This window comes from Bos indicus x Bos taurus, chromosome 2, assembly GCF_003369695.1.
Source record: "Bos indicus x Bos taurus breed Angus x Brahman F1 hybrid chromosome 2, Bos_hybrid_MaternalHap_v2.0, whole genome shotgun sequence".
In the NCBI taxonomy this organism is placed as follows: Eukaryota; Metazoa; Chordata; class Mammalia; order Artiodactyla; family Bovidae; genus Bos; species Bos indicus x Bos taurus.
In genome coordinates this window covers 124,212,392-124,228,567 of record NC_040077.1, presented here as the reverse complement: position 1 = coordinate 124,228,567, position 16,176 = coordinate 124,212,392, and the positions used below count along the sequence as shown (strand labels likewise).

Here is a 16,176-nt window from a genome sequence, read left to right as displayed (position 1 = left end):
TGGAGTGGGTTGCCATTTCCTTCTCCAATAAGGGTGTGTTAGTGGAGGCTGTTTTAGATAGGGTAATCAGGTGATCCTAAAGGGTCTCTTAGGATGTTTCAAACAGGTAACCATGTAAAGTGCTCAGCTCAGTGCTGACAATTTAGTGCTTACCAAATATATTATTGTTATGTCAGCGAGCCCCACGCCTCTCAGTCAATATTTTAGTCTCCAAATAGCAGGAATAATTAACACTTAGGTAGATCTTACTGTGAGCTAAGCCATTTACATATTTTAACTCATTTAATTTTTACAGTAACTCTTATGAGGTAGGTAGGAGTTTGTTACTATCCCCTTTTATGGGTTGGGAACAAGCACAGAGTAGGCCAAACAATCAGGGAGACTGAGAATTGAATTCAAGTAGTCTGTTTCTTGGAGAAGGCAATGGCACCCCACTCCAGTACTCTTGCCTGGAAAATCCCATGGATGGAGGAGCCTAGTAGGCTGCAGTCCATGGGGTGGCTAAGAGTCCGACACGACTGAGCGACTTCACTTTCACTTTTCACTTTCAGGCATTGGAGAAGGAAATGGTAACCCACTGCAGTGTTCTTGCCTGGAGAATCCCAGGGACGGGGGAGCCTGGTGGGCTGCCGTCTATGGGGTCGCACAGAGTCGGACACGACTGAAGCGACTTAGCAGCAGTCTGTTTCTAGAGGCCAAGCTGAGTTGTGAGGGGTCTAGGATTAGATACAAGGAGACAGCCTAGCTGGCATATACAGGCTCCCATGTCAGATTGCCTGGCTTCTTATCCTGGCAGGTCTAAGCCTCTCTGCTTGGGTTTCTTCATCTCTAAAATGGGAATACCAGAACTCTCTTACCTCTTACCATGCTTAAAACTGAGCCTTCTTTCTGCTCCCTGGTTTAGACACCAGCCTGGCAGGGAGTGTGGAAGGTTCAAGTGGCCTCTGAAGCTAATGAAAGGAAATAACGGGCACATCAGGCAATTGTGAGAGCTATTCTAAGCTCAGCTGGAGACCAGATTTCTGAAGCTAAGTTCTCACGATTTTGAGGGTGCCACAGCAAAATTAGGAGACCCGTAAATGCAGAAGACAGCTAAAATCTTGGCGTGGCCGCAACACTCAGCATCCATTTCAGGTCTTAACACAGCTACCAGGAGAGGTAAAGTCTCATCGATTGTCAGGGTTCGAATGGCGCCTAGAGATGTCAAGTTAGTAGGTGGGGAAACCGAGGCCCGGAAAAACTGAATGACTTATCCAAGGTCAGTAGGTGCATTTGGGGGACAGCCAGCGAGCGTGGTTAGCTTGGGAGCAACTTCCAAATCTCAGACCCTTATCTGGCCCTCCTGGGGGGTAAAGGGGTGGGGAGAGGAGCGGGAAAGGGCGTCACCTTCGTCTTGGGCACTAGCTACTCTGTTCCCCACGTGGGTAGCGCGGGGCCCCTGGGAACTTAAGGACCTGAGAGCCGGTTCGACCTGCGCTTGCGCACACGCGGCTAGCCCCTGGCCTTTTCCCCTTCTTTTCCCTTCCGCTCCCCTCTCTTTACCGGCCTAGGGAAGGGCGGGGGAAAACGTGAGGAGCGAGAACTCGGCCTTAGCCAATGGGCTGGCGGGCCGCGGGCCCGGCCCCCTCCTTCCCTCCGGCGCCGTCCAATAGAAATTTACTACAATGTTGTGGCGAACAGAGGGGGAGGGGCTCGCGGGGCGGGCTGGCTGCGGGCCGGGCCAGCCCTTGCCTCGCGGAGGGAAGGCGGGAGGGCGCGCGCCGGGGCCGCCCGCTCGCTCCCTTTGCTCGTTCGCTCGTTCCCTCCCTCCGGCCGGCGGGTTAGTAGTCAGTCAGTCAGTCCGCCTGCAGCCCGCAGGGCCAGCGAGCCGCAGAGGGCCGAGCCTCGGACGCCCGCGCCTTCTCCTGCCATTGTTCGTCTGGCGGCTGCGGCGGCGGGCGCGAGGAGCCCGGGCCCCAGAACCACCGGTGAGGCTAGGCTGTGGCGGCGCGCGAGCGGAACTGGGGTAGGAGGGTGGGGGGCTCGGAGCTGTCCCCGAGGGGACGGTCCTGGAGGCCGCGGCGGTGCCCCTGCCTCTTTGTCTCCAGCCCCTCCGCAGGCCCGGGCCGGGGGGCGCGGGCTGCACGGCCTCCGCAAAGCCCTCTCTGCAAGCCGGCGACCGAAGGCTTGGAGCCGGGACGCGGTCGGCCTGAGGGGGAAATAAGGCCGGGGTGGCGCTGGAGGGGAGCGTTTAAAAGTTAGGCTCCGGGTGCATTTTTGACGAGGGGGCGATTGGTACCGTCTGGTCAGGCAGTCATGGTACAGTGGGCAGGAGCCCTTGAAGGAAAGCAGGTGGGGGGCGAGTTGCAGGTTTCGGGTGGTGAAGGTGTGGGGTGCAGCCGCAGAGCGATTTCTCGGTGACGAGATAGCTGGGCGGTCTGAAGTCAGGCTCAGTTGTGAGGGGTGGAGGGAGCCTGCAAGGACTTGAAGGCCTTCCCGCCACAGATACCCATATCATTAAAAAAAAAAAAAAAAAAAATCCCCCCCCCCCCACCCCCAAGTCTCTATGCTTTCCCACTGAGTCTTCCCGGGTCCCAGAGACCAAGGGGTTAAACCGACTCCCAGCTTCGTGACCTCCTTTTTCAGTTTGTGCATCTGTCGGCTTGGACGTATTTCCTCCTGCTCGCTGGGCTGCCTTTACCTGTGGAGAGGGTAGTATCTGGGCTTGTCCACCGAGATGTATCGCCAGGCTGTTATTCCTGGTGGGGGTTTGCCAAAACAGGTTTGTTCTTCCCAGAAACCAGCGTTCTCTTGAGAGTGAAAGTGATCTCACGTGAAACAAATTGCCGAGGGATTGATTTCTGGCCACATGAATAGCGACTCTCATCCTGTTTTTTTCTCTAGCTGTACCCAACCGTAAATGACTAGTCTGTGGAGACTTGTCGTTTTTTGGCATGTATTGCTGATTAGGAGTTAGTTTTTTTCTTTTTAAGAGATGCCGAGCTTTTCTTTTCTTTTTTTTTTAGTAGTCTGTGTGATTTCACAGCTGCTATTCTGTTCTGTTTTTAGGGAAGATTGGAAGAAATGGTGATGTCTTCTATCTTGGATATTATTATAGTGAATTTATACTCTCTTGAGGATGTACACTGTACCCAGTGCTGTCAATATAATTCTCATCTCAGTTTTGTTATGCAGCATTAACTCTTACTTTTTAGGGAAACTTGACATACTCTTCATTTTCCTGCTCTGTAAGTTGGAAACAATAAGTTCTTTGCTAGCTGACCAATTTTGGCTATATAAAATAGTTTCTTGAGGTGTTATTAATATAATCCATGTGGAGTACATAACAATATATGGTACACAATAAGCTCTCAATAAATGACAGATTAAAAAGTGAATATAAACACTGAGCATCACATTGCCTTGATATCAAGGTGCTAATTCAGAATGCGTTCTACAGCAAGATTATAATTAAGGTAAAGATAAGCATTATTTATATCCGTGGGGAAACTGAAGTATGGTATATCTTTGTTACTATTAAAAGTGAACTTACCTGCAGCATGCTAACCTTCTGATTCCTCTTTCTTCTAGAACAAAACTATACTTTTTTCCCCTTGTATAATTGAATTCAGGCTTAGAAATATCAATAAATGATCTGACTCTTTAGACCTCACCAAAATTCTCCCAACATTTATGCCAGTGTTTTATAACCAAATGTCTTTTAGGTATGTCTGTACATAGTGTGGCCCTGGTCTACCTTTCTACCTTTATTCTCTTTATTACTTGTATTTTCCAGTCAAAAAAGAACTAACTACTCAGTAATAACCCATGCTTTCTCATTTGTACCTTTGGCCATGAGCTTCCATCTGTGCTTGTCGTTTATCAGTATATTCCTTCTGTTTTCAGTTCTCTTTAAGAATGTTCCATATTAATAATTTGAAGTGTGGGGGAAATGTCCCTTTGTGAAAGGGACTTGATGGAACTTTTGGTTTTGTTTTGAGTTTTCTTTGAGCTTCATTAATATGGCCAGCTGGTTGAATTTGAAGTGGTGTTTGTTAAAAGGATTAGGTCCTAAATGCCCCATCAGTATGCGCAACCCTTGTGGTAGAAGGTGGCTGGTGGTAGATTAAGAAAACCTCTTAGGGTTCCATTCTGCTCAGAGCTAAGAACTCCACCAGTTGACTGGTTGGACACTTGAAAACTCTGGCTGTCAACAAACAGACTAAACTAATAGAAGAAAGTTTTATCTCTTAAGTGGGCTTCTCTACATCTCTTCCGTTTCTTGGTGGTCTAAGAGCTGACATTTCCTTAATGTTTGTTAAACACTCAAATCATATTTATTGTGTCGAAGTAGTAGATATGGTATGGAGAAGAAAATGGCACCCCACTCCAGTGTTCTTGCCTGGAGAATCCCAGGGACAGAGGCCCCTAATGGGCTGCCGTCTATGGAGTCACACAGAGTCGGACACGACTGAAGCGACTTAGCAGCAGCAGCAGCAGTAGATATGGTAAACAAGCCTATATTTTAAAGTAAGCTTGTGTGCCTGCTCAGTTGATTCAGTTGTGTCTGACTCTTTGCAACCCCATGGAGCCCACCAGGCTCCTCTTTCTATGGGGTTTCTCCAGAATAGTAGAGTAGGTTGCTATTTCCTTCTTCTCCAGGGGACCTTCCTGACCCAGGGATTGTCTCCTGCTTTGGCAGGTGGGTTCTTTACCACTAGCGCCACCTGAGAAGCCTTAATAAAGTAGTTCTGTTCAGTCGCTCAGTCGTGTCTGACTCTTTGTGACCCCGTGGACTGCAGCACACCAGGCCTCCCTGTCCATCACCAACTTCTGGAATTTACTCAAACTCATGTCCATTGAGTCGGTGATGCTATCTAACCACCTCATGCTCTGTTGTCCCCTTCTCCTCCTGCCTTCAATCTTTCCCAGCATCAGAGTCTTTTCAAATGAGTCAGTTCTTTACATCAGGTGGCCAAAGTATTGGAGTTTCAGTTTCAACGTCAGTCCTTCCAAAGAATATTCAGGACTGATTTCCTTTAGAATGGACTGGTTAGATCTCCTTGCAGTCCAAGGGACTTACAAAGTAGGCTTATCATCAATATAATATATAAAATAATGTGATATGATAATTTATATATAAACAGAATAGCACACAAATCTTCCTCTTTTCATTTTAAAGGTACTTGTATCTCCTTTTTCTTTTTAGAAACATTTCTAAGCTAATATCTAAATTAAAAAATGATTTTAAATGATTCCTGTCTCTAAAAAAAATAGTTGTGGCATTTTGTTGAGATATGACCTATGTGTTTTTCCTGTTTTTCTCTTTTGTCAGGTTTGCACCTCACATTTAGAATTCAGCAGTGTGTTGTTTTGTATGCAGCTTGACTTTAACATTTTTGGAAACTACAGAGCCAGCCTTCCATTTCATTCCTTAGCTTATGGACTTCATTTTAAACAGATTCATTTTATGGGAGATAGTGTGCTTACAGTGTTGTTTGGTTTCCTAAAAAAAAAAGCTTCGGAGTTAAGCTTGTCAGAAGAGTTCCCTACAAGTCACAGGATTCTTGAATTCTCTAGGTACTTTGATATGCTTATCAGTAGATTGTGATTTAAAATACGAAGTCTGTGATAGGGCTTGCTTATATTGTTTTCTGAATGTCCAAATCTAATTTAATATTGGTGATCCGGTTTTATAACTTGGGAATGTTGGCAGCTATCAGGGGCTGAATGTGGTTCTGAAATCAAGAGGTGCATACTTTAGATCACAATCTGTTTCCTTATTATCTAAGAAGATCAGAGCAAATGCTGCCAGTGTATTTTTCCAAAAGTCCCATCAAATTTGTGATTGGTCACATGCCTATTCAGATACAGATTCATTGCTACCTCTAAAGGATTTTTTTTTTCCCACCTACTGCTTAAGCTTAGAATCATCTAATTTTATTTGTGAGCTAAACAAGAATAATTCTAGCAAGTTTTTTTCTCATGAACAACTTTGCTTTCTTTCTCTGAATAAAGCCCCCGAAGATTAAATTTAAAAAAATTTTTAAAGGGCCCTGTGAATTGATAAGTTACGAGTCTTATTTATGTAGAGAATCTAGAAGTACTGGAAGGTAATTGGTTCATTGTGTTTGTAATAGCTTTTAGTTAGAGAAGAGCCAGATTCTAAATAGAATGTTAAGTTTTGTTGTTTAAGTTTGTCGGTACGTCACTGGTGACTCTTTATGAGTGGCTTCAGAATGTGCGCAGGAAATGCACTGTAACAATCTGCCTGGTATGCACACTGCATTAGATCAGTATTTTGATTTACTACGCTCTGTTTTGATTTACTGTGCTGTTATTTAATGAATACACAGGGAGAAGGATAAAAGAGGTATAGCAGTAAACACTATTCAGAAATTGGAGGTGTTGGAAAAGAGAACTTGGATGTTTTGAGTGCCGGTCTTAGAATTACTTCCTCACTGACACTACTTCAAATGTTGGTTTTAGGGAAGTTATAGTGGGAAAATCTGATTATGATAAAAGTCTGTTTACACTTATTTTTGCTAATTATTTTTATTTAAGTGGGATTGTACCCACCTTGAAGTATTTGAAAATAAATTGACTACTTTTTGAACTTTAAAGAAAAGCGACATTCCATGGTTGTGGCCAGAACAATTCAAGGAATGACTTGGAGAGACTTTAATATACCCTACCTCCTAATTTTCATCAGTTTCCCCCAAGTCACCCTAAGTAAGTATGCCCCCCTAAAAAAGTCCTTTCCAAGGAGAAATTCCAGAGCCATTCTGGTATCATGTTTATTGTTTATTTCATTCTTTGTTGTTTTATTATTGTATTTATTAAGACCAGTCCTGATTCTGCAGGTACCTCTTGATTATCTCCAACCTAAATCCATGTGGATTAAATGGTGATTTGTGTATTGGATTGCCGTTCTCTTCCTTCCATGGTTGAGGGTTCTTTTGGTCGTTTCCTCCCAATTAATCTAGGCTGTCTTCTTTCTCACCTCTCAGGGCAACGTCTGCTTATAGAAATTAACGTTGTTTCTGAACTGTGTAGAGTAGAGCTTGGATAGGGATAGTGTAATCTTGGCAGAGTGGGGAGGAAGAGGCAAGATTATCTGATAAAATAGAAACTGTGATTAAATATAATGATAAAATTGGAAGAAGCAACAGATGCTCTATTTATATTATCTAATTCTGTTCTATCTACATTCAATGTATGTCCATAATTCTGCATTGTAGTTGATCCTTAATGCAGGGGTTAGGGGTGCTAACGTTCTGCACAGTTGGAAATCCATGTGTAACTTATAGTCGGACCTCTGTATGTGTGGTTCTTCCTTGTATGTGATTCTGCCTCTGAGGATTCAACCAACCTTGGATGATGTAGTACTGTAGAGTTCACGCATGAAAAAATCTAAGTATAAGTGAACTCACACAGTTCAAACCCCTGTTATTCAAGGATTAGCTGTATTATCTAAAAATATTATCTATTAATAGGGACAGGAACACCTCAATTTCTTTTGGAACTAGGTGGAAATAATAAGATAAAAAATTGGGAATAGTATATATTCCTATAGTTTATTGTGATTTATAAATGTAATCTGTCTCTCCTTGTGTCTTCCATCCCCTATAAAAATCCAAATAAACTTTTTGGTAGGCCCTTTATTCGTCTGAATTGTAACATTGGACACAGTATAGACTAAGGTTTAGTTACTTTCTGCCTTAATAGTCACTCAGACACTTTAATATTATATTTTGATAGCATCACCATTATAAAGTTATAAAAGTTTTAAGTGAGAAATTCTGTGATTTAGCAACAATACAGCATAGCAGTATTTTGAATTGGTTGCATTTGAGCCTGTTACCCAAAACTGTAACAAAATGTATACTTTTGCTAATTTGTGACTAGGGAGTACTATGCCAAAGTTCAGTTGTGATTGTGTTTCAGCTATTAATACTTGTGTAAATTAATAACACTATTATAATCATTTTAATGCAATGGGATTTTAACAGTACATCATCTTATAAAGAAATGCTATTTTAATTTATATGTCAGGCATGTATTTCAGTTAACCAGTTTGAAATTCTACATATATTCAAGTTAAAAGTGTTTCACCTTGATAATACACTTGGTACAGATTTTTGAAATTCATTTCCCCTGGTTGTTTTGACCATATGGACACAGGCAGAACTGTCAAGAGCTCCAAGGATTTAAGCTCTCAAATTTTACCTGCCAACCATTTCATCATGTAGTGGAGACACATGGAAGGCAGCTTAAAGTGAAGGCTCTTTGTTTTTTTTTTTTTTGCTACCACCCACTTGCAATTTCTTGCCCTTTTGTGATTTTTAATGATTCAGAGAATCGACACTGTTGCTAACTTACTACCTGCAGAGTCCTGCGAATCTTGATGGTATTACATAATTATATAAACCTTTTGCATGGTGTCATATGATGTTGTATTGTATATATGTCCTCCCACACGTGTGTCTTTAGAGTAATTTCTTTCCATCTGGTGTTGGAAACAAGCTCTTTGTGAGGTTATTTTTAAATCTTCAAGCTTTCTGGCATCCTCAACACTTGAAATAACACAATTGCTTTTGAAGGCAAGAAAATTCACACAGTATATTTAGTGCTTTTTTCCAGTGAAAATGTGAATAGTATTTTATTTTAAAAAATCATATCTTGCATTCCAAACAGGCAAAATATGTGCTTTATGTTTAGATCATCTCAAGATAGTTTTGTTAGTAGGAAATAATCACTCAGTTGTTGCCAAGTAGATAAAGTAAAGGAGAAGTGGTTAAAGGAAAAGGATGCCAAGAATAAGAGAACTGTTAGAAGAAAGAGGTTTCAAAGGTATTTTGTTCTCTGAGAGTTTATTGATGTCCTTTTCTGAGCTCTTGTGGCATTTGTTACAAACCCGATTTGTCACGTGTTGCTTTGTATTGCACTTGAAACTGGTGCTTCCCAGTAAGACTGTCAGCTTCTGGAGAGCAGAGGGTCAATATCCTGTCTTTCATTGCCCTCCTCAGTCCCCCAGACACAGACACTGCTTAGAACGGTAGTTAGATACATAACACTGGGGACATCCTAGACATGTAGAAGTGTAGTGAGAATGTGAATTCGAGCATAATTGAGATTTAAGACCGGGTTATGAATCTGACTGCTTCTGATTCCCTTTCTGTATGTGTGTTTTCTTGGAAAGTAAGTTGCAGATATGAAAATTTACCCCTAAAAGACTTCATTATGCGTCTTCTAAGAATAAAGACTTTATTCTACATAATCATAGTACCATTATCGCACCTAAGAAAATGAACAATATTTACATAATAACAATCAATATCCAATCCATTTTTAAAAAGATGTATCTCATCTACTGAAAGAGTCATCCAATAGTATCCTTTTTCTCCAGATGCTATTTTTGTTGACGTCTCTTTGCTAGTTGTATTATCTCTAACATGACTGTTAAGGTACACTGGTTAACTAGAAATGTTTAATAGTTAATGTACTCCCTTTGGTGTTTTATAGATTGAAAAAACTAGCATTGGGGCGATGATTGCATAATGACCATAGCATCATATTTAAATGCATATCTTAAAGGATATACCGGGTTTCCAAAGGTCAAGGTGTTTTTTTGTTTTGTTTTCATTCATGCAACAAAGACTTAGTGTGGTTCTGTTTCCTGGGGATACAGCAGTGAACAAACTCCCAGCCCACCTGAGATTCACATCTGGTCTAATTTGAAATTCTACTGCACAGTTGAGGATATCCACTGATGAGGATAAAAGCTGGTCTTCCAAAGGGCAGGGTGTTTTTGGATTTTTGTTATCTGTACTATGGTAAGCAGCCTTTAAGATGGCCCAGTGATTCCTGTCTCCTGGTATTTATGCCTTGCGTAATCCCTTCCCTTTGAGTGTGCCCTGGACCTGGTGACTTACTTCTGATGAATAGAATATAGCACAGTGGTGGGATGTCACTTCCAAGATTAGGTTACAAAAGGCTGTGGTTTCTCCCTCGGGCTCTCTCATCTCTCATCTCTGGCTCTCTTCCTGTCACTCGGATCACCAGCTGCTATATCCTAAGAACATTCAGGCAGCCTATGGAGAGGCCCACATGGTGAGAAACCAAGTCTGTTAGTAACTACCATGAAAATGAGCTTGGAAGCAGATTCTTCCGGCAGAGTTGAGCTTTGAGAGGAGCGTAAACCTGGTTGACAGCTTGACTGCAACTTCACCAGAGACCCTGAATCAAAGGTGTCGGACTAAGCCATGCGCTTGAATTCTTGATCCATAGAAATGGAGATAATAAATGTTTATTGTTTTAAATCACCAAATTTCAGAGGTAATTTGTTATATGACAGGAGACAACTAATACATCTATGCGTGCTCAGTCGTGTCCAACTCTTTGCAACCGCAAGGACTGTAGCCTGCCAGGCTCCTCTATCCATGGGATTTCCCAGGCAAGAATACTAGAGTGGGTTGCTGCTTCCTCCTCCAGGGGATCTTCCTGACTCAGGAATCAAACCTGTATCTCCTACGTTTCCTGCATTGCAGGTGAATTCTTTACCCACTGAGCCCTTGGGAAAGCCCCAATACATCTACCATTTATTAATTTAATAAAAATTTATGAATCATCTGCTATTTACCAGGTCCTATCCTAAGCACACTGGGACATAACAGTGAAGAAAGTAGATTAGAAATGTCTGTTCTTGTGGAGTTTACATTTAGTGGGAGAGGACAAATAACAAAGTATACAAATCAGGGATAAAATGTAAGGTTTTAGTGAGGATCAGAGAAAGCAGAACAAGGGAGTGAAGAGGGAGGGAAGTGGGGTGGATATTTTAGGTACAGTGGTCAGAAACAACCTCTCTGGTAAGGTAACTTTTGAGCAGAGTCCTGAATGGTATCTGGAGAAGAGCATTCCAGGCGCAACAGGTGCAAAGGTGAAGGATGTTTGGTGTGTTTGAGAAGCATTAAGTAAGCCAGCATGGCAAGATCAAGATCATCTAGGGGCAAATGGTAGGAGCTGAGTTCAGAGAGTCTGCAAGTGGGAGGAACAGTTGGTGTGGTGCCCTGGTGGCTATGCTACAGACTGCGCTTTTTTCTGAGATGAGAATTTTTGCAAGGGTTTTGAGCAGAGGAGTGGCATGATCATTTAATTAATATGTATTAATTGGTTGTCTGGGCTTCCCAGGTAGCTCAGTGGTAAAGAATCTGTCTGCCAGTGCAGGAGATGCAGGAGATGTGGGTTCAGCCCCTGGGTCTGGAAGATCCCCTGGAGAAGGAAGTGGCAACCCACTCCAGTATTCTTGGTGGAAAATCCCATAGACAGAGGAGCCTGGCAGGCTATAGTCCATGGGGTCACAAAGAGTTGGACACGACTGAGCGATTGGGCACACACACACAATTGATTATCTACAATGAGCAGGACCTTGTGGGTGTATGTGATCACAAAAATGTAGAAGACATGACTTCTTTCCTAAGGAAGTTTAGTGATCCAGTATTAGAAACGCCTGGGCAGGTCTTCACTGGGGGTCCAGTAGCTAAGACTCTGTGCTCCCAATGCAGGAGGCCCGGGTTCGATCCCTGGTCAGGGAACTAGATCCCACATGCCACAACTAAGAGTTCTCATGCCTCAACCAAAAATCCTGCATGCTGCAGCTAAGACCTGGCACAGTCACATTAATTAATTAATTTAAAAAATGACTGAGTGTATGCCTAAAGCTTAGGAATAGAGGCATTAGGTCCAAAAGACATATGGTTATGGGAAGAGCATGGAGTATAACCTGGGTTAACGTTCTGCCTCTTTGTTTTAACACCTTCAGCCACAATTTACTGGGGCATTGTATGTGCTTGATAAAGTAATAATGCTAGTATTTAATGATGACTTATTATGAGCCGTGCTCTGGACTGTGTTCTTTATAGGGATGACATAGGTATTGAAGGTTTGAGCCTGAGGGCTTAAATGCCTGGTTTTAATTTCTTGGTGTGTCACTTTTAAACTGGTGGTGACCTTGGGCAAGTTACTTCTGTACCTCAGTTTGCTCATTGTATAACGTGTGGATGATAAAAAATACCTTTTAAGGTTGTTATGATGATTAAATGAGTTAATATATGCGAGGTATGTGGGACAGTGTCTGGCACCAGATAAATGTTAGCCATTATTTTTACATTTAAGCCTCACCACAGCCCTGTGAAGTAGGTGTGAGTCATCCCATTTTATATTTTAAGTAGCAGGTTAAAAGTTAAGTAACTTGTCCAAAGTTTTATAATTAGCAAGTGAAAATTGGCCTCAAAGTCGAATTCTTAACTCCCTGAGCAGGGATCAAACCTATGCCCCGTGCAGTGGTTAAGACCACTGGACCTCCAAGGGAAGACCCCCAGATTCCTTACTGCTGCAGCTTTACTTAGTACAACCACAAACTTGTTAGGAGAGATGCAGTCTGAGATGATTTCTTAATGATGTGATCTTGTGAAAGTACTTTACTATGCCTCAGTTTACTCTTCTATAAAATAAGGATGATACATTACGCAGAATACATAATAATGACAGAAACAAACCTTGCAGTGTGCCCGTCATCTACAGGTAATCAGTGAACGTTAGTTCCCTTTTACCCTTGATAAAATCTGACTTGTGAACATGGGGAAAATAATCTTTGGTTAAGAAGAAGAATTTTTATATCTTGCCCCTTACATTTTCCATACTTCAATTGGGCATCTGTGGTGCTCAGTTGGTAAAGAATCTGCCTGCAGTGCTGGAGACCTGGGTTTGATCCCTGGATCAGGAAGGTCCCCTGGAGCAGGAAATGGCAACCCACTCCAATATTCTTGCCTGGAGAATCCCATGGATAGAGGGGGCTGGTGGGCTACAGTTCATGGGGTTGCAAAGAGTCGGACATGACTGAGCAATTAACACTTCCACTTTCTTTCAAATACAATATAGCTCTTTAGAAACATATATGGTTTTGTCTACCTTTGGATTTGATTCAGACCTACGCTGTAAGAGTTTTAAGCTTGCGTGTGAGTTTTCTAAAGACCCATTTCACAGCACCTCTGGCTTCAGAGCTTCATTTCCGGGTTGGTAGGACGCAGACATGTGGTTGATGTCCCCATTGTTGCTTTTATCTTTCACAGCAGATGTGAAAGTAAACATACGAGGTTGAAAAACAGGAAGAGGTCTGGCTGGTGTTCGTTGGGAGAGTGTTTTTGCAGGGGAACTGTACACAAGCCACCTGAAATTTGAAGTGCCTTGAATCTTTCTGACTTTTAGAAGATACAAAAGATGTTCTACCTTATTGCTGTAGACTAATAAAACAGTAAATGATTGTGCAGTTAATAATTTGTGAATTTGTGTTTCTGTGTTTAAACATATTGGAGAAGTGAGATAATGTGTTCCTCTTTTTGTTTGAAACAGAGGACTGATCAATAGCTTTATAGTCAGCCCCATTCTGTTTTTTTTCACTTGCGGAGTATTTTTTCAAGAAGGAGATATAGAGTTTTTGTCATCGTTGCTGTTGGGTATCTGTTCTAATGTCATCACACTTTAACTTCTTTAAAATCCAAAACTTGAGACGGCATTTTTCTACTATGCTCTTTGTTCTTAAGGAAAGGAATTAACACATGTTAAGTGTTAGCTGTATAGTAGGTACTGCTCTTCATATATGCTAAGTGCATACATTACTATTAACTATTTCCATTTTTGACATTCAGTCTGCAATGAGTTGTTTTCATTGCTTTGGAGAAATCTCTCCCTCTTTCCCTTTTTCTCCTCCTTCCCTTTCCTCTCGGCTTCCCTTCCTCCTCCTCCTAAATCATTCTCTCCCATATTTTTGCTGAACAGTTTTCTGTTAATATTATTTCGGAGGCAGTGTGATGTAGCAGCCAGTAACAATATGGATTTTGGAATCAGATAGACCTGAGTTTACAGTTAGGCTGTTTTGATAGAAAAAAACTACTTTCTCTCTTAGTAAATAAGAGCCAGGCTCCTCCAGAGTTGGCTTTTGAAGGAGATTCTGCACATGGGGTGGGATAATTGGAGCTCCCAGCAAGGACTTTTGTTCCTAAAGGTTCAGCTTTCCCTGGGGAATCCTTTGCTGGCCTCAGGGAGTGTTGCTTTCTTTTTAATTTTCAGCCCCAGAGGTGAGTCTTCTCTTAATACTCTTGTAGTACACAGCTGAGACCAGGCTGGAACATTTAGGGCTTTGCTAAAGGCTGCTGCTGCTGCTGCTAAGTCGCTTCAGTCGTGTCTGACTCTGTGCGACCCCATAGATGGCCTCCTACCAGGCTCCTCTGTCCAGGAGATACAAAAGAGAAATGAGCACTGAGTTACTGGAATGTTTCTGTATAATCTGTTTCACAAGATAAAACTCCTCTTTAATTGGTGGTTTTCTTTTGGGATGCCTCGCCTTTTAACTGCAAGGCATATGTCTGCCTTCCCATGGCAGAAGCTGTCTTAACTAATATTTCTACCTGAGAGTGCCTACAGCATATACAGAGTGCTCTACCCAGGGAAGGCCAAGAGGTGAAAAGGGGTTCTCTGTTTTGCCAGCCTTTGGTTATATTTGAGAGAGGAGCCACTTCTTGCTTGTGATCAACACTAGGTGTATACAACCCTTAAGGGAGACCACTGTTACTCATAGCTTAATAATTAGCATTCGTAGAAAAAAAAAAAGACAGTAGAGGAGTTTGGGAATAGAGGTGGGAGGGGGAGCTTCTTTTTGACCATTTATCTCAGATAATATAATCTCTGATTGTAACTCAGAAATTTGGCACAAAATAGCTCTCAGTAAGTATTCCCTCCCCATGTTTTGATTCTTAACATCGTTGGATGCCTAAGGAGCTATCCTTTGCGTTTGTTGTAATTTTATCTCAGGGTTTGCTTGAAGAGATCCTAGTCCTTAATCAGGTCCAGAGTTGGGCTGAGCACAGTGGCAATAAATGTAACTTGTTGTGATCCAGATGGAACACCGGGTGCTCTGAGCAGTCTAAGTGTAAATGTTAAAGGAAGTGTCTCTGGTATCACAGACTATTATTTCCAGAGGGGGACATATAACTAGGCTATTGATACAAGGTTTCTGGCTTGTTTTAATATAGAAAAAGTACAACAGAGTCAAAGACCTTTGGAGTCACAAACTTGCTTTATAATCCTGGCTCTGATACTGTTTAGCTGTGTATGGCAATGGCGCCCCACTCCAGTACTCTCGCCTGGAAAATCCCATGGATGGAGGAGCCTCGTAGGCTGCAGTCCATGGAGTCGTGAAGAGTCGGACACGACTGTGCGACTTCACTTTCACTTTTCACTTTCATGCATTGGAGAAGGAAATGGCAACCCACTGCAGTGTTCTTGCCTGGAGAATCCCAGGGACGGGGAGCCTGGTGGGCTGCCGTCTATGGGGTCGCACAGAGTTGGATACAACTAAAGTGACTTAGCAGCAGCAGCTGTGTATAAGTAACTTAGCCTCCCTATTTTTCAGTCTCTCTTTGTTAAATTTATATAAAGTTTAACATGACCTGCCTTTTAGAACTGCTGAAAAGACGCAATAATACATAATATGGTGGCACTAGTGGTAAAGAAGCCACCTGCTGATACAGGAGACACAAGAGACACAGGTTCAATCCTTGGGTCAGGAAGATCCCCTGGAGTAGGAAATGGTAACCCACTCTAGTATTCTTGCCTGGAAAATTCTGTGGACAGAGGAGCCTGGTGGGCTATAGTCCACGGGGCGGCAAAGAGTTGGACACAACTGAGCGCGTGCACACACACACACACCTGGTGCCAGGACACAGTGGGCACTTAATGAATAAAAAATTCAGTGACATTTCTGTAAAATCCATCTTCTCTGATTTATACATATTCTGACCTTGTTATTTTTGATAGCTTTATTGAGATATAATTAACAATATACTCATTTAAATATACAATTCAGTGTTTTCTAGTGTGTGCAGCTGTCACCTCCATCTAATTTTAGGTTATTTTTCTCCCCCAAGAAAGAACTCTGTACCCATTGGCAGTCAATACCCATTCCCCAACCTGTAATAATCCTAGCACTAGGCACCACTAACTACTTTGTGTCTCTGTAAATTGGTCTGTTCTGAACTTTTCTTGTAAATGGAATCATGTAATATCTGGCCTTTTGTGGTTAGCATCTTTTAGTTAGCATAGCATTTTTAGGGTTTGACTGTGCAGTAGTGTATCAGTAGC

At 42.3% G+C, this 16,176-nt stretch overlaps 1 protein-coding gene across 18 annotated transcripts in view; it reads left to right on the top strand.

Moving 5' to 3' along the window:
* The window catches only part of EPB41 (erythrocyte membrane protein band 4.1), a 181,542-nt gene that overhangs the window by 19,577 nt on the left and 145,789 nt on the right, over nt 1–16,176 (top strand). For 12 of the 18 annotated variants that reach the window (XM_027518327.1, XM_027518391.1, XM_027518319.1 and 9 more), the window contains exon 1: nt 1,736–1,967. The exons of 5 other annotated variants lie outside the window; for them this stretch is intronic. The gene's annotated coding sequence lies outside the window, so the exon portion shown is untranslated. Of the gene's footprint in view, nt 1–1,712; nt 1,968–16,176 lie in introns of those variants that run through there. One more of the 18 variants, XM_027518309.1, reaches the window with a different exon arrangement.